Genomic DNA, 23,962 nt, shown 5'->3' on the forward strand with positions numbered 1-23,962 from the left:
TTCACTGGAAAACCCAAGAAACTCTTCCCTCCAGCCTCCTGCACTATCCCTTTCTCTCAGGTGTACCCCCCCACCTGACAGGTGCTCTGGGAATAACCTCGGCTTCACTTGCTTGCAGATGTGCCTGCAGCCAGTGGGCCAGTGGCCCCAAGCATCCACGTCTCAATGTTTCCCTGACCCTCCAGACACAGGCTGAGGCGGGAGGGCAGCAGGGAGTGCTGAGCCAGAGGGAAGCCTTGATAATACTCCGCGGAGGTCAGAGCAGGCAGAGGAAGTATTGTCCTGAGTTCCCCATTAGAGCAGAAATGAGGCAGAACAGCTTGCCGGTGATGGCATGATTGCTGTGGCGCTCGTGGCCTCTCCTGGTGAGTCAGCAGCAGCCCTGCCGCGAATAGATCTTCGGACAACGGCTCCTCTTCCATTTTGCTCAGACGGCTTGGAGACATTGGTCTCAGCCAGTTTGGGGAAACATCCTGCAAACCAGTGTTCAAAAACAGAACCAGCATCATCTATGAATTGCTCTCAGGCCTGTTTCATAGTCCTATTACGTAATGTTGAAAGGCCTTCAGACAGATACGGTCATATAGTTGGCTGGAGATTGTGAAGTCAGGCCAGTGAAAGGAAATCTCGTGTCCTCCTGGGTCATAGGAACATGAAGATAGTGGCACTCTCGTTAGGCTGGAGTGGTCCAGTAACAGCTCGGAGCATCAGTGCATCATACTTCTCTTCCAGGAGACAACGTGCTTCCCTCCTCTCCTAGTGACCCCAAGAACTTCCACTTCCCCATTGGACATCATGATTGGTCACTGAGAAGTACCCTAAGACACTCAAAGCCATGGTCTTGAATTTTATGGAGGGTGTCAAATTCTTTCTCTCACCACAAAAACTGTAGAGCTCTTTGGATGCATCTCTTCGTTAGATGTTTGACTTTTCAGAATCCTATTCACTGTAAGGAAAACAAATTTCACAGGCAAGTATGTAATACTCTTTCACACCCCCATCATTGCTAGCAACACAATCTGAGGATTTCACCGAGAAAATGCTCCTTCCATCTGTGGCCTGTTGATTCAGGAACTGACTTCAGTTCCTTTATTATGTCCCCTTGGAGATTGCAGAATCACTTATTTTATGCTCTGTGCTGTACACCATTCCTCTCTTGATGTCTGGGGACCCTTCCCTCCACATCGAGGCTCTCCTGCTCCACAAACACCAGCCTCCCTATCCCCTCCACCCGCACGCCACAGACTCCTTCCCTGTGCTTCCAGATAACGCACAAGCCACTTTGATTGGGATACGATCTTTGAATATCCTGCTAATAGTTATCCTCTATATTTTAACCTCAAGGCTTCTCATCTAAGTGATTTCTGCTTACAAGTGCATTTCCTAACTCTTCCCACTGTTCTTTATTCCTTGAAATCTAGTTTTTGCACTTGCAGTTTGCCTATAACATCATCACTTATTTATTTATTTATTTTTGAGAGACACACATTTTCACTGTCCATCATATTTCTTTAGAGCCATTTCAGACCATATGCTCTTAAATAATAATTCTGCATTTCTAAAGAATTCTGTACCAACAGCACTGATTCAGAAGCACAGACACATTTTATTCAAGATAGCTGATGAAAAAGGCTCTATCATCAGGTAGTCCAGCCTGCAACAACAATATGTGTTCAGCTAGCAATATGTTCAGAGCCCACCCCGATGGTATGTTTGAATTCCAACTCCCTGCCCCTCTCAAAAGCCTAGTTTTCATACACTGCCAGCTTATATTCTCCTTACAGTCTAATGGGACTGTGTTTCATTGTCAAACAAATACTACAAACTACATCATCATTTATTCTTAAACATCTCTATGGGCTACCCTGTTTCCAAATTCAGTACTGTTTTCTCTATATCATCTTTGACATATTTGCTCAAGTCAGCTATCCTGATGCTTAGCCGTAGCTGCGTAACAAACCAACCCCAAACTCGATGTAAAATAACCATCAGACATTATTGCTCACACATTTTGCAGGTTGTTAGGGATTTGGCTGATAGAGGATGGATTTGGCTGGTGGCTCTTGCTTCAGGCTGTGGCTGCTGGGGTAGCTCTGCCGTACACTAAGGTCAGCCAAGGAGGCTCTTCCCCACATTTCTCCCATCCTCTTCCCATGATCAGTGAGCAAGCTGGGGCATGTTCTTCTCACGGTAATGGCAGAGACACAAGAAGCTGAGTGGAAACATGGAAAGCTTCTTAGAGCCTAGGCTTGGAGCTGCCACCTTGTCACACGTTCCCACACGCTGTCGGTCAGAACAGGTCATATAGGTAAACCCAAAGTCTAGGGCAGAAAAGTACATTCATCTCTAATGAGCCCATGGCAAAGGTTGGATGCAGGGAATTGAAGCCAGCCATTCAGGGTATCACACCTGAGACCATCTCTCACTCTGGCTTTTGTGACTCTACACTACTCTGAGACTCTTACAAGGTTTCCAGTGACCTTTCACTGGGTCCTCTAATTATGTAACTATGGATTTTCAGCAATACTCTTATTTCTTGTACTATGCTCTTCTCTTCATTAATAATACCTTTAAATTCAATTATTACCTCAATGGTGAAGTACCCTTCAGATATATATTTCAAGCCCAGTTTTCTCACTAGTTTTAGTTTGTTTCCTCTACTGAGATTTTAGTTTGTGTAAGTTACTGTCATCTTAGGTTCAACAATTCTAAAAAGAATTTATCATCTTTCACCTAAAAGCATCTTTTCCCCTTACTTTCCTTTTTTTCAAGTATTTATTTATTTATTTGTGCCAGGTCTTAGTTGCGGCATGTGGGCTCCTTTGTTGCAGCTCGTGGATTCCTTAGTTGCAGCTCACAGGCTCCTTTGTTGTGGCATGCGAACTCTTAGTTGTGGCATGCATGTGGGATCTAGTTCCCTGACCAGGGATGGAACCCAGGCCCCCTGCATTGGGAGCATGGGGTTTTAACCACTGCACCACCAGGGAAGTCCCCCCCTTACTTTCTTTTGACCCTTGTCAGTGGGACCACCATTACACTTTGGAGTTGTCATTTTTTCTTCTATATTCTTCACACTCCATATCATGCACCACACTAGGTCTTAACAAATTTTCTTAAGAAATGGTTCTATCTTCCTACGATGGCTTCTGTTTTCCTTACCCTCTCCCCACAACGAGTCAAGTTCTATACCCATCTTGTAAGGGTCAACACATGGTCAAGCTTTCTGTGAAGCCACCTTCTCTGACATCTCTAGATTTCTTTGGTTTTCTTTGCTTTTGAACTTCAAAACAATTTCTAATCTGTGCTATAAAAGTTATCAATATTGTCAATTATCAGTTCAGTGATAGCTGGCATAATTTGATTTCTTCAGTTTGTATATATCTACTCTCCCCAAATAGACTGCAACCCAAGGAGGCAATGTGTTGCATTGAGGGAGTATAGGATTTAGAGTCAGGCAAACCTGGTTCGAGTCATATTTGGCTTCTTATTACCTATAAGCCTTGAGAAAATTACCTCTCTCATCTACAAAAAGTGGGTTATTTACACTAAAGAATCTTGGGAAGGAATGAAAGAGATCATGTATGGAAAGCAGTTAGCACACAATAGGCTCTCAATAATGTTTTGGTTTCCTTCCCACTTTCCTTTTATTTTTTCCCATGGCTTCTTGTTGCTGTTTAATATTACTGTGTTCTCTTTACATGTTTTCATTCACTCTTCTTAATTCTAAAGCAAATTCTTCAAGTTAAGAAATCTGTGTCCTTTGTATCTAATAGTTATTTGCATTTGTGGAAGGTATAAATCATGTGGTCTGAAAGTCTTCATATACAAGATAAAAAAGCCTTTTCCTCTAGAGTGTCTAGGAAAGAGAATCTGCTTTTATTAGGAAAGCTCACTGAACTGTGAACTAATTGAAGTTTCCATTGAATGCTTCCTCTTTTGGACAACTTTTTTCTACCCTGTTTAGGAATCCATTCACTTTTCTCCAAAAAAACCCCATTTTCTCAGAGAGTATCTAATATTGGTCATTTCTTGTTCAGTGTGAATTTTAGCCTGGGTATTTCTTCTCCTGGGCCTCTCCTTAATGATCGATTGATCGATTGATTTTTCTGTGATCAGCGGCTTTTGTCTCCTTGCAGAGATTGCGTCCCTCCAGGCCACACCATCCATGGATATGTCCAAAATATGCCCACTACCCTTGTTTCCTTACGCACTGAGATGGAGTAGTGCTACTCACTTACTAACAGCAATTTAAGAAAATGCCCTTTTCCACATGACTTGGATGAAAGCTTCTTGTTGGTTTGTAGCTTTGTAGCTGACACAAAAGTGGGAAAAATAGAAAGAATTCAAAGTGCTATTAGTAGGATAGAACAGCTAGAACACTGGCATCATACTCATAAGATAAAATCCAAGAGATAAAGACCTATATTTAGTACCAAATAAACTTGACCTTATAATATTACAACAAAACAAAAACGAAGAGACAAAAACCCCCAACACAATGTGATTCTGTCTTGGTAAAGGTACAGAGTTACTCTTTGTTAATGGAAATCTTAGTCCCATTTTACCAGCCACATCTGGAGTACTGAGTTAATTCTGCATGACACACTCCAGAAAGATCGCTGACAAACTGGGAGCAGTTAGAGGAGGTCATCCAGGGAATGGAGGGTCTGGAAACGCTTCGTGACAGGAGGCACAGTGCAGAGCATGGCTCTAGCTGCCTCAGTATTGGGAGGTCTGCCTCTCTGGATAGAGTAGCCTTGCTTTATTCTGTCCCAGAAGACAGGACCAGTGCTGTCAAATAGTGGAAGGTCTGCCTTGTAAGGGGCTGAGTTTCCTGAAGTGTCAAGCTAGAGCTCAATGGCCACTTGAAAATGACAGTGACCACTTACATTTACTGATTACCAGGCACTAGGATAAATAGATACTGTTGATACATATGTATATTATATATATATATATATATTATAATACAAGCTTTCTTTACAAAATTGAAAAGATAGAGGATATAATGAAAAGCATGTGTCCCTTCCATCCCTAATGCCAAGCTGTTCTCCCCAGAAGGAACCAACGATACCAGTTTCTAATGAATCTTCCAGAGATGTTCTGTGTGTACATACATATGAGTGCACAAAATTATTGCATTTTTTACGGTGAACAGATTATACAAACTGTTTTGTACCTCATTTTTTCACTCTAGATACAGATACATTAATTCTCACAACAACCCTAAGAGTCAGGTCCTATAATTATTCCCATTTTAGAGATGAGGAGATGAGGCTCAGAGAGTTTGTTGCCCAAGGTCACACAGATAATTAGGGGCAGAGCTGGGATTCGAATCCAGGTATTCCAGTACTGTTCTGTCTCTAAAAGGTGGTCTGGATGGGATTCCCATGTGGAGTGTGCACTTAGCCTGCATGTGCTCTAAGTTCCCTTTCATCTCTAAATCTTTTTCATAGAGCTAGTCCTTGGTCTATAAGTAACAGTTAAACATTCATATAGGCTTCATCTGTGCTTTGGATAATTCATAAATTTATTTGAATCCTGTGTATTTTAAGTATTATCTGGAGGTGGAGCAAAAATAACATAAAAATTAGGGCATACAAATGATTTCCTCTTTCTTGAGAAGTGATTGTACATCCAGAAAGGTTATAATATAACCTTTTTCTTGAATCATGCAATAAACCCTGGAGTTCTTTCTAAATCTCTAGGAGTTATTAGAGTTGCTCTGAATGATTCAGATGGGAGAACAGAAAGAGAGAACATCAGTATTTGGTGAGCATTTTCTAGATTCCAGGGACTGTGTATGGAGATTTATGTATACTGTCTTACTTACAATAAGCTAACGAGCTGGACATAATTCCCATTTTATAGATGAGTAAACCAAGGCTCATAGGAATTACTCACCTAACACCACAAGTAAGCTGCAGAGAATACATCTGCAGCTAGAGGGATCTGGTGGCAAAACATGCTTTTCCAACTCTATTGCTTCTCAGTCAAAAACACATGGAAGCTTCTGTGGGTTTGGCCAAGTTTAAGAACACCATGGGGAGTAGATATTTTCCCCTTTCTACACTGACATGCTCACACTCTCTCCTCTGTTTAGAGCTTCTGAGAAATTTGAGGAAGGAGGAGTGGCTGAAAAGTCTGGGCATTCAGAGGGAAGAATTCTTACATAAGGTTTGGGTGCTTGATAAATGCTTTTGCTTTTACTGTTTATACTTATTCTCCTATTGCCACCTTTCACAGCCAAATTTTATGAAACTCTACTAAATTTTAGGCATTCTATATTCATATACATCATATATCTCATTCTGACAATAAGTCTGTGAAGTAAATATTAATAATCTCATTTTACAGACGAGAAACAAAGGCTCGTTGAGGGAAAATAGCTTTCACAAAGTCAGAAACTGTGGAGTGATGGGAAGAGAACTTAAACTCAGGTCTGTCTGACTCCAAAGTCCATGCTCTTTCTACTGTACAATGCACCTCTCCCCAAAAGATAAGACCTGCACCCAATACCAATTACAAAATACCACAGGTAGGAGGCAACTTTTCTTTATCTGAGATTCAGTCCAAAGACATCTTCCACTAATCAGAGTAATCCACTGCCACTAATCTATCATACTTGAACATCATAGAAATGCAACTGATTTTTGCATGTTAATTTTGTATCCTAAAACCTTACTAAATTCATTTATTAGTTCTAATACATTTGTGTGTGTGTGTGTGTGTAGTCTAAAGTTATCTACATATAAGATCATGTCATCTGTAAATGGAGATAACTTCTTTACCAATTTGAACCCTTTTTATTTCTTTTTCTTGACTGATTGCTGTGGCTAGGACTTCCTGTATTATGCTGAATAGAAGTAGTGAGAGTGGGTATCCTTATCTTGTTCCTGATCTTAATGGAAAAGCTTTCGGTTTTCAGCAAGATGTTAGCTGTGGGCTTTTCATATGTGGCCTTTATTGTGTTGAGGTAAGTTCCTTCTATACCTAGTTTGTTGAGAGTTTTATCATGAACTGGTGTTGAATTTTGTCAAATGCTTTTTCTGTATCTATCGAGGTGATCCTGTGGTTTTTATCCTTTTTTCTGTTAATGTGGTGTATCACATTAATTTGTATATGTTGAACAGTCCTTGCATCCTAGAGATAAATTGCATTTGGTCACAGTGAATGGTCCTAAACTGTTAGAAATAATCAACAAATTCAGTAAACCTGCAGGTTACAAAATCAACATTAAAAAGATCAGTTGCCTTTCTATACGCTAATAATGAGCTCATTATTTCCAAAAAGGAAATTAAGGAAATAATACCATTTATAATTATCAAAAAGAATAAAATACTTAGGAATAAACTTAACCGAGGAGGTGAAGGACTCTGGTGGAAGCAGGAGAAGGAGAGAGGTGAAAGCAAGGGTGGATGGGACAGTTTGAGTGATGTTCTAGGATATAAGTCAGTAGTGGGTTCACAAGCACTCATTCTCTTATTATATTCTATAACATGTATGTTATATTCTTTAGTAAGTATCAGATATTGCATAATAAAAAAGTGAGTATTGAAAAGAAGACAGTCACCTTGTTGGGTGTAAGGTTGGATTAGGCCAGTGGTTGATCAGCCTGTCTGCACCTTGGAGCCACAGAAGGAAGAGTCAGTTCTGAATCAGAATCTCTGATGTAAGCTTCATTCACGCAGGGATATCTGACTCATTTACTTCTGTATCCTTGCACCTATACCAATGCCTGAAACCTTTTGACAACTATATATTAAATGAATGAATGCATGAATAGGACTGAGCAATCCGCATTTTAGTAAATGCCCATGTGATTCTGCAAGCTGGTCCACCGAACAAGATTGCCATCTTCCTCTCTCACACGCCCCAGGTCCTTTCTCCTAACAACTGGGCAATCATCCCACTAAAGCTCATTTCATGCAAAAGGAACAAGATGTGTATCATCACCTCAAAGGAAACCGTAAAGAAAGGAGACACACACCTTGGCAGGGATCATGGGAGACAGGCGGGCTGCCGGAGAGCAGCGTGTAGCCAGTCTGCAGCTGAGCCCATACCCTCCAGGAGCAGCTGGTTTGTGCTTACCTTGACCTCAGTCTCAGTATTGAAGGAATCCTCAGTCTGGCATCCAAAGTAACTGATGTCCCTGCCAGTCCTAGACCTCTTCGCTGGGTCCTGGTTCTGGCCCCAGTCGTCTGCCATGAACCTCAGAGGGTCCTGGTTCATGTCCTGAGACCTGCTTTTCACCAGCCTCACAGTGGCTGAGGCCTGAGGAAATGAGAAATGGTGGGACAGAGGAGGCTTCAAAGCCTAACCTGACGAGGGAGAAAACCTGGACTCCTGAGCAGTCACCTGTTTCCTTCTCCAGCACCTGCTGACTCTGCCCAGCAACACTCCTCTTGTTCCCACCCTCCCCTCCCCATGTGACGCTTTTCTGGAAGTGTCTGCTCTCCTCTTTTCTTCCTAGAAACACCCAGAAAATGGTGCTCAGCTCACTCTACTTCAGCAAGTCACCTCTGTGTGCTGCTCAGTGGGAAAAGTTTGGGAAAGATCCAGACTTTCTGTATCAGCTCTCTACTGCTGCATAACAAATTACCCCAAAATGTAGTGGCTTAAAGCAACAATATATTTATGTCACAGTTTCTGTAGGTTAGGAATCTGGGAGCAACTTAACTGGGTGGTTCTAGATCAGAATCTCTCGTGAAGTCACAGCCAAGCCATCAATAAAGTCTGCAGTCTCTGAGGCTTCACTGGGGCTGAGGGAACCACTTCCAAGCTTACTAACTGGCCTCTTCACTTCCTCACTACGAAGGTCTCTCCACAGGGCTCCTACCCTGTGGTTTCCGCTACAGGAAGTAATACAAGAGAGAAAAAGAGAGAAAACCTAAGATGGAAGTTTTTTTTTTAATAACCTGCTCTTGGAAGTGACACAGTATTACTTCTGATATATGATATTGATCACCCAGACCAGCCCTGGTAAAATGTGGGAGGGGATCACATACAGGTGTGCATACCAGGAGGCAGGCATCATTGGGGCTTTCTCCGAGGCTGGCCACCCCTTTCCATTGATGGGCTTTCAAGCCCTATGGGCCCTTCAGTTAAATGTAGGTGTTTTCAGAGATTAACATAGTAACAGGCCATTAACTAATTAACCAAGTAGCTGCTACTCTGAAAAGCAGAAAATAGATGGGCAAGTTGTGTGTGGAAGGGGAATAGGAGAGATGAGAAAAATTTCTCTGTGGGGCTTTGGAGGAGGGTCAGTGTGGAAGGATCTACTATTTGTGGGAGAAAGTCAGCCCAGTATGATAATAAAGACACTAAAAAGCAGGATCCCTGTCTAAGAGGAGAGGACAGAGTGGGAGTGGGGAATGGAGAGACATTCCATTCGCTGTCTTTGCAAACATCACCTACTGAGACCTTGGCCTCTGCAGCCGCGGTATCTGTGCAGAGATGGGGGCAAAGCAGGTGCTGCGCCTCACTGCTGGTTAATTAAATGTTCCTTCCAAGGCAGCTGGTGGAGTATGTGCCTATATACCATCCTCAGTTTGGTTTTTCCCCTTTTCCCTAAATCACACATTTTAATTAACCTTCAAGCCCTTGCTGGGGCTTTGAAAGAACTTAATTGGCCTGCAGGGATTGAAACACACAACATCCAGAAAAAGGCTACATCTCAGTTGTTTTCACTCTGAGGACTTGTAAAATTGAAATTATTGTTTTATTTCAGTCTTTGAAGCCCAGAGCTACATGTGCATTCCTATTTGGAACTGGCAGAAGCCTCTTTGAATGCTTAAGTGAGGATTGCAAAAAGGTATTGAAGCCACAGTGACATGTGAGTATTTAATACTTGAGTCGTTCATTCATCTTGTGTCTTTGGGTTGACAATAAGAGTTGTACTCCTACTGGCTTTTTTTTTTTTTTTTTTGGCTTCCTCATTTTGGATGGGAAATATTTGGACCTGAATTTAATATGCAGACTTTCACAGTCAAGTGGGAAATCTCTTGAAATCAGAACCAGTTAAGAGACTTTCAGATGTTTTCAGTTTTGTCCAACATAATTCTGAGATCCACAGTCAATGTGTGTATTTTATTTTCCATATGAAACCATATGAAAAGCAACTGACAGGTGCTTATTGAAAATCAATGATGTGCAGAGATCAGGCAATAGATAAACACTTGTTTGACTTCAGAATAGAGGAGATAATTGTCAGGGGAAACCCACACGAGTGAGTGAGCTCATCAAGGGAGTGAGACGGGGAGAGAATAGCAGAGTCAAGAACTGGGATGCTGAGAATCTAGAGGGAAAGAAGCTGGCAAAGGTGGTGGAGAAGGAGGAGACTGTGAGGTCGAGGGTGGGGGGAGGAAAGTAGTGAAGAAAATCCAGGAGGCATCGCACAAAAAGGGTGATTAGTCATCTTAAAAGTTGCAGAACTACCAAGGGAAAAAAAAGAAGGGAAAAAGAAGGCAACTGGATGTAACAAAAATGGGAGGTGGGGGTGATTGGTTTTCTGTGCTTCACTTTTATTTTGTATCAAAAATTTGCCACACTAGGTCCTTTCACCTAGTGTGTCAGTTATCTATTACTGAGTAAAAAACCAAGCCAGAAATTAGTAGCTTAAAACTATAACTGTGTATGTGATCACAATGCTGTGCATTGGAGATTTGGGCTTATGATTCCGCACCCATTTACAGTGTGTGGGATTTTTCCCCACACCACCAAGCAATTCTCTGACACCAGCTCGGTGTCCTGCATGCCAACTCAATTCTGACACTGTCTACCTGGAGATAGCGTCATGTGCTGCATGGTAAGGGCTCAGTTCTATAAAGCTGCAGCCCCCCTTCAGACGCCAGTCACACGTCCAGGTTGTCACCTGTGCTCCTGATGGGCCAGCTATAGGTTGAAGGTTCCAATGACCCCCTCCTTGGGTTTGCTGATTTGCTAGAGTGCACAGATTTCAGAGAAACATTTACTAGATCACCAGTTTACTATAAAAGGATATAGCTCAGGAACAGTCAGCTGGAAGAGATGCTTAGGGCAAGGTATGGGGAAGGGGCGCGGAGCTTCCGTGCTTTCTCCAGTGGACCATTCTCCCTACATCTTCACACGTTCACCAACCTGGAAGCTCTCTAAACCCCATTCTTTTAGGTTTTTTATGGGGGCTTCATTACACAAGCATATTTGATTAAATCATTGGCCATTGGCAGTTGATGCAACCTCCAGCCCTTCTTCCCTCCTGGGAAGTCAGGAGGGTGGGACTGAAAGTCCTAATCCTCTAACCAACATGGTTGGTTCTCCTGACAACCAGCCTCCATCCTTAGGTGCAGTTCCAGCGTAACTTCATTAACATAACAAAAGACACCTTTGTTACTCTCATCACTTAGGAAATTCCAAGGGTTTTAGGAGCTCTACCAGAAACATGAGGCAAGACCAAATTTCTTACTATAAATCATAGTGTGACAGGACTAGACTCAGCTGGGAAATCCTTTTGCTCCTCTATTATTGGCTGGACTCATTCACGTGTTCTCAGAGAGTTAGTTGATGAGCTTGGGGCCAGGCCATTCCTAGATGACCTCATTTGCTTGTCTGATGGTTGGTGTTGGCTCTTGATGGGGCCCCTGCACAAGCTGCAAGGCATCTTCAGGCTTAGCCTTGGAAGTCACACACTCACTTTACCACGTTCTATTGGTCCAAGAAAGTCACAAACCCAGCTAACATTCAAATGATGGGGACATAGATTCTACTTGAGAGGAGGAGTGGCAAGCCACACTGCAAAGAGAAGTAGACGCAGGAAAACGTCATTCATTAGGGCCATTATTGTAACAACGTATCATACATGCCAGGATGGATAACCAGAGACATACAAAAGGATCAGAGTTTTCTGACCGTGTACTAATTCATGCACATTATTATTAACATTTTTTCATGTCAGAATACATCCTACAATGGTACATTGCTTCTATTCAATTAGGAAAAAGTTAAGGCATAAGGAAGTGAAAGCATAATGGATAAGTAATCAAAGGAGACTTCAACCTTGGCTTAAACCCAGATTCCTGCTTCTTGGCCCATGAGAGACCCACCTAACTTCGCTCTTTCAAGGAGACAACCACTTTATCAATTTTCTGATTTTTTGGTCGCTGAAACTGGGTTAGAGGCAGACCTTCAAGCTCCTCTGCATGAGTCAGGGGCCTTCACTTCAGGTGATGGGAGAGACCACTCACTTAGCAAGATTATGGGAATGAACCCATGGATCTATAAAGTGCCTCCTATCAGTGGAGTTAAACTCTTCTCCAACCCCTATTCCCTTTATCTATTTCTCTTTCCTTTTTAATATTCCAAAGAATGAATGTTATGTGAACTTTATTTAGCATGTGTGGATTGCAATTGATTCAGAAGGATTTACTTGTCAGTAGTAAGCTGGAAATGGAATATCCAGACTTGACAGGCATCACATTTTCCTTCAGTGTTGCCATGAAAAGTCAGGGTTTGGTCCTTAAGGAACAGTTTCATAATCAGTAGTGGGGAGTAACTTGAACCCAACAGTAAGCCACAATAACAAAAGAAACAAAAGATACAAGAGCAAAGAGGGAAGGGATCTAACACTATCCTCAGCTCCTGTTGTGAGCCAGGCACTGAGGTGGGCATGTCATCCACATGCTCTAACTTGGTTCCAGGGCCACCAGCAAGACAGCTACTTTAACCCCAGTTCTACAGATGAAAAACCTGCAGCTTGAAGAGGTTAGTATTGGGTTGGCCAAAAAGTTCATTCATTTTTTCCGTAAAATCTAACGGAAAAATCCAAACGAAATTTTTGGCCAAACCAATAACTTGTCTAAAGTCACACAGCAAGTAATTGGTAGAGCTTGGTTTTTTAATTTTTTTTTATTTTTTGAAACATGTTTATTGGAGTATAATTGCTTTACAATGGTGTGTTAGTTTCTGCTTTATGACAAAGTGAATCAGTTATACATATACGTATGTCCCCATATCTCTTCCCTCTTGCGTCTCCCTCCCTCCCACCCTCCCTATCCCACCCCTCTAGGTGGTCGCAAAGCACCGAGCTGATCTCCCTGTGCTATGTGGCTGCTTCCCACTAGCTATCTATTTTACGTTTGGTAGTGTATATATGTCCATGCCACTCTCTCACTTTGTCCCAGCTTACCCTTCCCCCTCCCCGTATCCTCAAGTCCATTCTCTAGTAGATCTGTGTCTTTATTCCCATCTTGCCCCTAGGTTCTTCATGACCATTTTTTTTTTTTTAGGTTCCATACATATGTGTTAGCATACTGTATTTATTTTTCTCTTTCTGACTTACTTCACTCTGTATGACAGACTCTAGGTCCATCCACCTCACTACAAATAACTCAATTTCGTTTCTTTTTATGGCTGAGTAATATTCCATTCTATATATGTGCTACATCTTCTTTATCCATTCATCTGTTGATGGACACTTAGGTTGCTTCCATGTCCTGGCTATTGTAAATAGAGCTGCAATGAACATTCTGGTACATGACTCTTTTTGCATTATGGTTTTCTCAGGGTATATGCCCAGTAGAGGGATTGCTGGGTCATATGGTAGTTCTATTTTTAGTTTTTTAAGGAACCTCCATACTGTTCTCCATAGTGGCTGTATCCATTTACATTCCCACCAACAGTGCAAGAGGGTTCCCTTTTCTCCACACCCTCTCCAGCATTTATTGTTTGTAGATTTTTTGATGATGGCCATTCTGACTGGTGTGAGATGATATCTCATTGTAGTTTTGATTTGCATTTCTCTAATGATTAATGATGTTGAGCATTCTTTCATGTGTTTGTTGGTAATCTGTATATCTTCTTTGGAGAAATGTCTATTTAGGTCTTCTGCCCATTTTTGGATTGGGTTGTTTGCTTTTTTGATATTGAGCTGCATGAGCTGCTTGTAAATTTTGGAGATTAATCCTTTGTCAGTTGCTTCATTTGCAAATATTTTCTCCCATTCTGAGGGTTGTCTTCTCGTCTTGTTTATGGTTTCCTTTGCTGTGCAAAAGCTTTCAAGTTTCATTAGGTCCCATTTGTTTATTTTTGTTTTTATTTTCATTTCTCTAGGAGGTGGGAGGATCTTGCTGTGATTTATGTCATGGAGTGTTCTGCCTATGTTTTCCTCTAAGAGTTTGATAGTGTCTGGCCTTACATTTAGGTCTTTAATCCATTTTGAGTTTATTTTTGTGTGTGGTGTTAGGGAGTGTTCTAATTTCATTCTTTTACATGTAGCTGTCCAGTTTTCCCAGCACCACTTATTGAAGAGGCTGTCTTTTCTCCATTGTATATTCTTGCCTCCTTTATCAAAGATAAGGCGACCATAGGTGCGTGGGTTTACCTCTGGGCTTTCTGTCCTGTTCCATTGATCTATATTTCTGTTTTTGTGCCAGTACCATACTGTCTTGATTACTGTAGCTTTGTAGTATAGTCTGAAGTCAGGGAGCCTGATTCCTCCAGCTCTGTTTTTCTTTCTCAAGATTGCTTTGGCTATTCGAGAGCTTGGGTTTTGACTAAAGTTTGTCTGATTTCAGTGTGTGTGTTCTGTTCATTTCACCAGGGTAATAGAGTCATCCTCACCAATAGTAAAACCTCATTAGGAAAATCATATTCTCCATGTTCTGCTGGGTTCTTTTGTTCTCTATTTTAAAATTTAATTTTTGTCTCCTATGAAGTCTTTTTTTAAAATAAATTTTATTTATTATTTATTAATTTACTTATTTTTGGCTGCATTGGGTCTTCATTCCTGCCCGTGGGCTTTCTCTAGTTGTGGCGAGTGGGGGCTACTCTTTGTTGCGGTGCGCGGGCTTCTCATTGCAGTGGCTTTTTCTGTTGTGGAGCATGGGCTGTAGGTGCACGGGCTTCAGTAGTTGCAGCACGTAGGCTCAGTAGTTGCGGCACATGGGCCCTAGAGCGCATGGGCTTCAGTAGTTGTGGCTTGCAGGCTCTAGAACGCAGGCTCAGTAGTTGTGGTGCACAGGCTTAGTTGCTCTGTGGCATGTGGGATCTTCCCGGACCAGGGATTGAACCCGTGTCCCCTGCATTGGCAGGCGGATTCTTAACCACTGCGCCACCAGGGAAGTCCCTGTGAAGTCTTGAATCCATGATGATTTAAAGTGCAAAGGCTGCATGGTATCCTCAACTCTACAGACTGTTTAAATTTCATCCTGACCTAGAGTGTTTCTTTTCCTCCCTTTTTAGCAATTGGTGATCAGGTCAAAATAAACATGCAAATGCTGTTCAGTCCATATGGTTGATGGTTAGCTGCTTGTTAGGGAAGAAGATAAAAATAGTTGCTAAGACAAATTTACATTTTTTTCAAGGGACTTCAGTTGTCTTTGTTATCTCCATCCACCACTATTCCGTAAAAGAGAGGGTCTACATGCTCTTACAGCCTCCCCTGATTTTGAAAAGCATACTCCTTAAAGGAAGAAAGCACAAAAACCTGGGCAATTGAATTCATAAAAGTGTGAACATCGCAGAAATTCTTTTCCAAGGAAAAGTTCATCTTAGGAAAACTTTAATTGATTTTAGTTATTATTGTTAGCAATTTGGGAAACTAGCAAGGAATTATCTTTATTACTTTTGTGCCTCTGTTTAATACTAATTCAAACTTCTACTCAGGCTGTTTAATTGGTTCTCTGTTTCATAAAAAAAGAAAAAGGAGATGCATAAACCTGGGCAGTGACTTTGTTTCTAGTTCATAAAATTGCTTAGTTTAATTATAACTGCATTTGTGTCTCATTATAATTTACGCATTTGAGATATTCACACTAAGTCTTTGCTCAGCTTCAATGTAAAAAAAAAAGTCTTCCTATTTTTATATCTTGTTATTTCTCCTCTGTTCCTAAAATGATGCTCACCAACTGTGGACTGTATTGAGAAAGAGAAAATGTGAAGTAATAATTAGGAATGGCATCTTTGGAGTTACCATGTGCCTGGCTTGGGGATAAGACTTCCTATACCTTAATTCATTGAATCCTTGCATATCCCTATGGGATAGGTGCTATTACTAACCCCATTCAAAAGACAAGGGATTTCTGGTTCAGGGAGGTTAAGACCTCGGCCAAAATCAAACAACTACTAATGATGGAATTGGGACTGGAAACTTGTTCTGTCTGACAACAAACTCTGTATTCTATACTTGACTCTCAACTCAACTGCTATATTTGCCTCTCTAGAGATTTTTAAAATTAAACCTTTAATTTTGAAGTAATGGTAGATTCACATGCAATTGTAAGACATAAAACAGAGAAGATCCTATATACCATTTACCCAATTTCCCCAATGACATCTTGCAAACTATAGTACAATACAATAACCAGGATATTGATATTGATACAGTCAAGATACAAAGCAGTTCCATTACAAGGATCCCTCCTGTTACCCTCTTACAGGCACACTCACTTCCTTCTCACCCCCATCTCTAACTCCTGGCAACTACTAATCTGTTCTCCATTTATATAATTTTGTCATTTCAAGAATGCTATATAAATGGAATCATGCCCTATATAACTTTTGGGGACTGGCTTTTAAAAGTCATAATACGTCATACCAGGCATTTTTTCTGACCACAGTAGAATGAAACTAGAATTCAATAGAAGAAGAAGAACTGGAAAATTCACAATTATGGGGGAATTAAACAACATACTCTTAAACAACAAATTGGTCAAAGAAGAAATCACAAGGGAAGTTTGAAAATATCTTGAGACAAACGAAAATGAAAACACACATCAAAACTTATGGGATAAAGTGAAAGCAGTAAAAAGAGATCATTGACAGTGGAAAGTACATCCATTAAAAGAGAAGAAAGTTCTCAAATAAACAACCTAATTTTATATCTCAAGGAATTAGAAGAAGAACTAAACCTAAAGTTAGTAGAAGGAGGGATATAATAAAGATTAGGGTGTAAGTAAATCAAATAGTAGAAAAACAATAGAAAAAATTAACAAAACTAGAAGTTGGTTTTTTGAAAAGATCAGTAAAATTGACAAACTCCTAGCTAGAGTATGTAAAAAAGAGAGAAGACTAAATAACTACAATCAGAAATGAAAGAGTAGTCGTTATAATTGATGTCATAGGGGGAAACTAGAACAATGATATGCCAATAAAGTAGATAACTTAGAAGAAATGGATAAATTCCCAGAAATTTATAACCTTCCAGAATGATTCACAAAGAAATAAAAATTATGAACAGAACTATAACCAGTAAGGATTATGAGTTAAGTAATCAAAAACCTCCCAACAAAGAAAAGCCCAGCATCAGATAGCTTCACTGGAGAATTCTGCCAAACATTTAAAGAAGAATTAATATCAATCCTCCTTAAATTCTCCAAAATATTAGAAGAGAGGGACCACTTCCAAACTCATTTTATGAAGCCAGCATTACCCTGACCCTGATACCAAAGCCAAAGATACTACAAGAAAATGAAGATACAGACGAATATCCTTGATGAATATTAATGCAAAAATCCTCAACAAACTAATAGCAAACCAAATTCAACAGCACATTAAAAAGATTATACACCATGGGACTTCCCTGGTGGTCCAGTGGCTAAGACTCCACGCTCCCAGTGCAGGGGGCCCGGGTTCAAGCCCTGGCCAGGGAACTAGATTCCCACATGCCACAACTAAGAGTTCATATGGTGCAACTGAAGATCCCACACGCCACAATGAATATCCCACATGCAGCAATGAAGATCCTGAATGCTGCAACTAAGCCATGGTGCAGCCAAATAAATAAATAAGTAAATATTAAAAAAAAAAGATTATACACCATGAAAAGGGGGATTTATTCCTGGAATGCAAGAATGCTTCAACATACAAAAATCTATCAGTGTGATATACCACATTAGCAAAATGAAGGATAAGACCCACATGATCGTTTCAGTGGATGCAGGAAAAGCATTTGACAAAATTCAATACCCTTTCATGATAAAAACACTTAACTAGGACTAGAAGGAAACTACCTCAGTATAATAAAGGCCATATATGATGAGCCCACAGTTAACATCATATCCAGTGGGGAAAAACTGAAAGCTTTTCCTCTAAGATTAGGAACAAGGCAAGAATGCTCACTCTCACTGCCTTATTTAACATAGTACAGGCAGTCCTAACCAGAGCAATTAGACTAGAAGAATAAATAAGAGGCATCCAAATCGGACAGGAAGAAGTTAAATTATCTCTGTTTGCAGATGACATACTCTTGTTCATAGAAAACCCTAAAAATTCCACCAAAAAACTGTTAGAGTTAATAAACAAATTCAGCAAAGTTGCAGGATACAAAATCAACATAGAAGAATCAGGTGCATTTCTATATACTAACAATGAACAATAGAAAAGAAATTAAGAAAACAATCACATTTACAATAACATTTTAAAAAGGCTTATGAATAAATTTAACTAAGGTAAAAGACTTGTGCATTAAAAAGTGTAACATATTGTTGAAAGAAATTAAAGACACAAATAAATGGAAAGGCATCCCTTGCTCATGGATTAGAAGACATGATACTGTTAAAAAGTATATACTACCCAAAGCAGTCTATAGATTCAATGCAATTCCTATCAAAATCTCAATGGTATTTTTTGCAGAAATTCATATGGAATCTCAAGGGACCCCAAATAGCCAAAACAATCTTGAAAAAGAACAAAGTTGGAGGTTTCACATATCCTGCTTTTAAAACATATTACAAAGCTATAGTAATCAAAACAGTATGGTGCTGGCATAGAGACATACATATAAACAAATGAAACAGAACAGAGAGCCCAGAAATAACCACCCCCCTGCACATGCATGATCTTCAACAAGGGTTCTTAGACTGCACAATGGGGAAAGGAACAAATGGTGCTGGAAAAACTGGATAGCCATGTGAAAAAAGAAGGAAATTGGACACTTTATACTATATAAGAAAATTAACTCAAAATGAATTGAAGACCTATATGTAAGACCTAAAGCTATGAAATACCTAGGACAAAACAGAGGGAAGCTTCATGACATTGGCTTTGGCAATAATTTTTTTTCAGCTTTATTGAGGTATAATTGACAAAATTGTTAGCTCTAATGTTCTGGTTGAATAATATATTTGAACTATAATGCCTAAAGAGGCTTTCTTAATTTTCTGCATCTCGAGGACCTTTGTAATATGAATATTGGAATGTTTTAGAGACTGGTTCTTTGTTTTCCTTTTTTTCAGCTTCATTGAGGTATAATTGATAAATAAAATTATAAGATATTTAAAGTGTACAACACAATGATTTGACATACATATATACTGTGAAAGGATTCCCACCATTGACTTAATTCACATATCCATCACCTCACATATTTACCTTTTTTTTCTTTTTAGGTGGGAACATTTAATAGTGTTATCAACTATAGTTAACCATGTTATACATTAGATTCTCAGACTTTATTCATTCTATAACTGAAAGTTTGTATTCTTTTACTAACCTCTCTCTACTTCCCTCCCTCCCCAGTCCCTGGAAACCACTCTTCTACTCTCTGTTTCTATGAGTTAGACTTTTTTTAAGATTCCACATCTAAGTGATACCATGTAGTATTTGTCTTTCTGCATCAGTTGATATCCTTAGAAAATTTTACATAGTTCTGTGCAAGATAAGGACATTTGGAAGTACACATAGAAATGAAAATTTGATTTTGACAAATTTCTTCTGATGGCAACTTTTAAAATCATTTACCCAAGTCTTCCTCCCTTCAACTCAAATCACATTGTCCTGTTTCCCTGCTTGTTAGCTTCATTGTCTCCCTTTTTTCTCCCCAATAACTTTCTAGCACTGCTCCAAACCAGGCTGATAGACACATCCCTGTGATTGCGAAAAAGTAAGTAGTTTAACAGTGACTTGCTAGAAATTACATATCCACCATCATCATCTTCCTGAAGGTGTCTCAGCAATGGGAGCCTGTCCAGGTGATGGGCCTGCCACACCTCCTCTCAGCAGAATCTGTCCTTCCCTCCACTGCTAAGGCAAGCCTCACCTTTGTCTTCATGAATTCAGTGTAATTCTGTTTGAAGGGAGAAGCTAGGTTAAACAACTTCTTAGCATCTATTCTAGGTCTATAAATCCATGATACTTTTACTTATCAGATAGAAACCTACTACAGTTAAAAAAATGTTTTCCTACAATGACACTTAGTATGTCTTAGCAGCTTAGCAGTTTCAGTAATTACCAGGCAGTGATCATTAGCTTCCCCCTTCACAAAGAGAGGTATTACAACTGACGTCATTTGCTTTAAGAAATAAAGTGAATACCAACCATCCTTCCCTCTCTACTTTTCCTTCTTTCCTCTTTTTCGGCCTTCAGCTAACATTGAATAAACACTAGATATTGGAGTGACAGAGAGGTAGGCTTGGGCAATAAAATGGTGTTAATACTTATTTGTGTCTTTAAAGATTCACATTCTTTGACAAGACATGTTCTCAAAGTAAGAGGATAAAAAGCAAAACAGGAACCTGAAGTAATATGATCATAATCACAAACTAATAATTGAAAGACCTGGGGTTTGAAACTAGATATGTCTGATTCCGAAGCCTGAATCATTTCCACTACACTGTGCCACCTTGATACTGAGTTTAGAGAAGGGAGAAATACCCATTTGTTGGGACAATGGTGGAAGGGTTCACAGAAGGGGCAACCTATAACCTGCACCTAGAAGGATGGCCAAGATTCTCTGTAGATGGAAGGAGCTGGAGACCCTAAGAGTGTATTTCAGCAATAGCAAAACAGATTCTGGATACGGCTTGCAAATTTGTCTTCAGGTTGAAGCACATGGTTGTTTTTGCTACTGTAACATTTCTGTTGGACAACAAAAAGGTGATTTGGGATAAGAATATGCAGAAATGCCAGGCTAAGTAGTTTGTACTTTATTCTTAAACTTTGAGTTTTATGTTCAACCTCAAATATGAGTTTTAGTGTACTGTTACATTAATAGCCCTGTGAATATTGACTTCTGGAATTTCACAATTTTGTGTGATTTCTCTCCCACATTGGTTCTGGGTTTGGCTGTGTGGCTTGCCATGTGATTTTGGCCAACAGAACATCAATAAAAATGATGCAAACAGAGTCTTAATATGTACTTGAATATTGGGGTTGCTGTTTTGGAAGGCTGCTGCCTCCATGTTAGAAACATGGAAAGGTCATGTGGAAGAGAACTGAGGAACCGCAGATCTAGTTAAATTAGGCCATTTTGTATCATCCACCCCTGGTCAGGCCACCATGAGTGATCTCAAGAAGTTGAGAAAAAGAACTGCCCAGCTGTGGGGGCTTCCCTGGTGGTGCAGTGGTTGAGAATCCGCCTGCCAATGCAGGGGACATGGGTTCGAGCCCTGGTCTGGGAAGATCCCACATGCCGTGGAGCAACTGGGCCCGTGAGCCACAACTACTGAGCCTGCGCGCCTGGAGCCTGTGCTCCACAACAAGAGAGGCCGCGATAGTGAGAGGCCCGCGCGCCGCGATGAAGAGTGGCCCCCGCTTGCCACAACTAGAGAAAGCCCTTGCACAGAAACGAAGACCCAAACACAGCCATAAATAAATAAATAAATAAATAAATAAATAAATAAATAAATAAATAAATAAATAATAAAAAACTGCCCAGGTGAGCCCAGCCCAAATTGCAGAATCATAAGCCAGTAAGTTGTTTTGAGTCCTTAAATTTTGGAATAGTTTGTTAAATAGCAATAAATAATTTATTCACAGATATGTAAACTCATTGAAGGTAGGGCTTATATCCTGGGTGCCTAGATAAGTAACTTCATGGCTGACCCAGTCACTCTGCAGCAACGAGGGCAGAGCTACAGTTACCTGGAAAAGGTAAGAATAGCGAGTGTCTGTGAGGGAAGGATATACAGAGATACCCTAACAAGCCCTTGAATTATAATGATGGGTCGTCACTTAGACAAAAACTCACTTTGCCCCAAATAGTAGATTGTTGGCTAATTCAAAATCCCTCTCAGTGATTCTATGATCACTCAGATGTTGTTGAGATTTCATCTTGCATATTATATCTTAATTTGAAAATACATTTTCATTGAGAGATTGTAGCATTAAGATGAGCAACTTTATGATCCATTTCATTTTGCTCCTTGCGGTCTGGGTAGCCATCCATTTTAATAAGCAAATGTCTGTGGAACTACTGTCTGCACATGTAAATGAGAAGGTACACTTATCTTTATTCTTCACTGTGATTACCTTCTATTTATTTTTGAAAGCTTCCTGGATTTCAGCTCATTGTTCATTTGGGAATCATATCTGTTTTATTCAGAGTAGTATTTTAATTTTCAGATTCTGAGCAGACATTTGTGTCATTCATTTCACTCTGCCTTTTTGCTTTGGCTTTGCTGAATGTAACTTCTGCCATTTTTAAAAATATCCTGTGCCTGTTAGAAATCACTTTATCTGTGAAGTCTTTGTCTTTTTCTCTCCCCCTTCTCGCTTCCCACTCTAATTCCCAGTAGAAAACTTCCCTTAGGCATAGAGAAAATGGGAATTTTGTGAGGTAAATTTTTGCTTTCGAGTGTTTTTATTTTCATGTGTGATTACCTTGGCTTCAGTGAATGGTATATTTTATGAACTAAAAAAAGAAATATTACAAACCAAATGAAATTATCAATAGCTCCTAGGGATATGAAGTAATGAGAGAGCATTTTATTCCATACTGTTTTTCAAAATAACTGGTGTCCAGAACAATATAACATGTGTCAAGAATGACTCATTGAAAGTCTGTAATGGAGTGGAGAAGGAGGGGAAAATGAATACATATTGCGTGGTGTAAAATTGTGCGCTACGAGTTACAAACTCCCTTTTTGGAAAATACTGTGAATCATGTTCCAAACCAGTGGTTCTCAAATGTCATCTATATCTTCCCGTCCCAGCAGTCATAAGCAGTTCTGTCCCTCATTTGCCCCACTGTCCCTCAATCAGACCCAATCTATCCTCTTGGAATTCCAGCACATCCACAGATGAGAGGTGTGTGAGGAGGATTCCCCGAGTGTGTTTTCATACGCTCCGTGATCTGCTCTGTTCGTGTGAAGTGGGGCTTTCCAACATCAGTCTGAACTCCTGCTTATCAGGAGTTGGAACTGGGACAAGTTGCATGCTGAACCAGCATCTTACTGTGAAACAGACCAAGTTCCTGGGGATGATCTATGGTGCAAAGTACACTTAATTTTTTATATGCAGATACTTGCGCTCTGAGCCACATAGGCTGACTGGAGTCATGGTTAATCTGTTTTAATCTGATTTCTGCCTTTTGTATGCATAAAAGCATATAAAACAATCTGTGTCACTGAAATTAGCCCATATAAAATGGAATTTAGATGGGAGGATTTCAGTTGCCAATGCTGCATATAGCTGTCCGTGCTCTTAAATCTCCTTCTGTAACTTAGATCCTCCATCTTTACACTTGGGATGTCTGAATTTCATTCCTCTTCAGTCAGGGCTATCTCATTTTTAAGGAACAAAGACCTAGTCAGATCAGATCCAGTAAAGGTGGGAGGACATTATAAGAATACAGAGCTCACATAGGGATCTGAGGATTGGAACCACTCTAACTAGGCCTTGTGGAAACAGAAGGCACCAGGTGTCAAAACTTCTTCTCTATTACTCGGGCCCTGATAAAATACCGGCAGTCCTCCTCTGCACATACACTCTACTCTCCTTTCTTTAAATACTTATTTTATCTTATTAATCAGCTTCTCTGTGACCGCTTAAATTGTAAGGTATCCTCCAATATTCATGATCTTCCTACTCTAACATTCACCGTTGACTAACAACGTATTTTGTATTTAAGAGAGAATCTTTAAATAATGTTTTCTAGTTTTATCAAGAGGTAATTGATATACATAACTGTAAGTTTAAGGCATACAGCATATATTGTGAAATGATTACCACAATAGGTTAACATCTCTTCAGAGAGAGAGAATCTTATGAG

General features: G+C 40.0%; 1 protein-coding gene across 2 annotated transcripts in view; it reads left to right on the top strand.

Annotated features, from left to right (window-relative positions):
• Nucleotides 1-17,761, top strand: part of NECTIN3 (nectin cell adhesion molecule 3) — a 187,793-nt gene extending 170,032 nt beyond the window's left edge. For both annotated transcript variants that reach the window (XM_082394720.1, XM_082394721.1), the window contains exon 10: nucleotides 9,731-17,761. The gene's annotated coding sequence lies outside the window, so the exon portion shown is untranslated. The remainder of the gene's footprint in view (nucleotides 1-9,730) is intronic.
• Nucleotides 17,762-23,962: the final 6,201 nt, after the last annotated feature.

The sequence above is a fragment of the Balaenoptera borealis genome, assembly GCF_965194805.1.
Source record: "Balaenoptera borealis genome assembly, chromosome: 5".
Taxonomy (NCBI): Eukaryota; Metazoa; Chordata; class Mammalia; order Artiodactyla; family Balaenopteridae; genus Balaenoptera; species Balaenoptera borealis.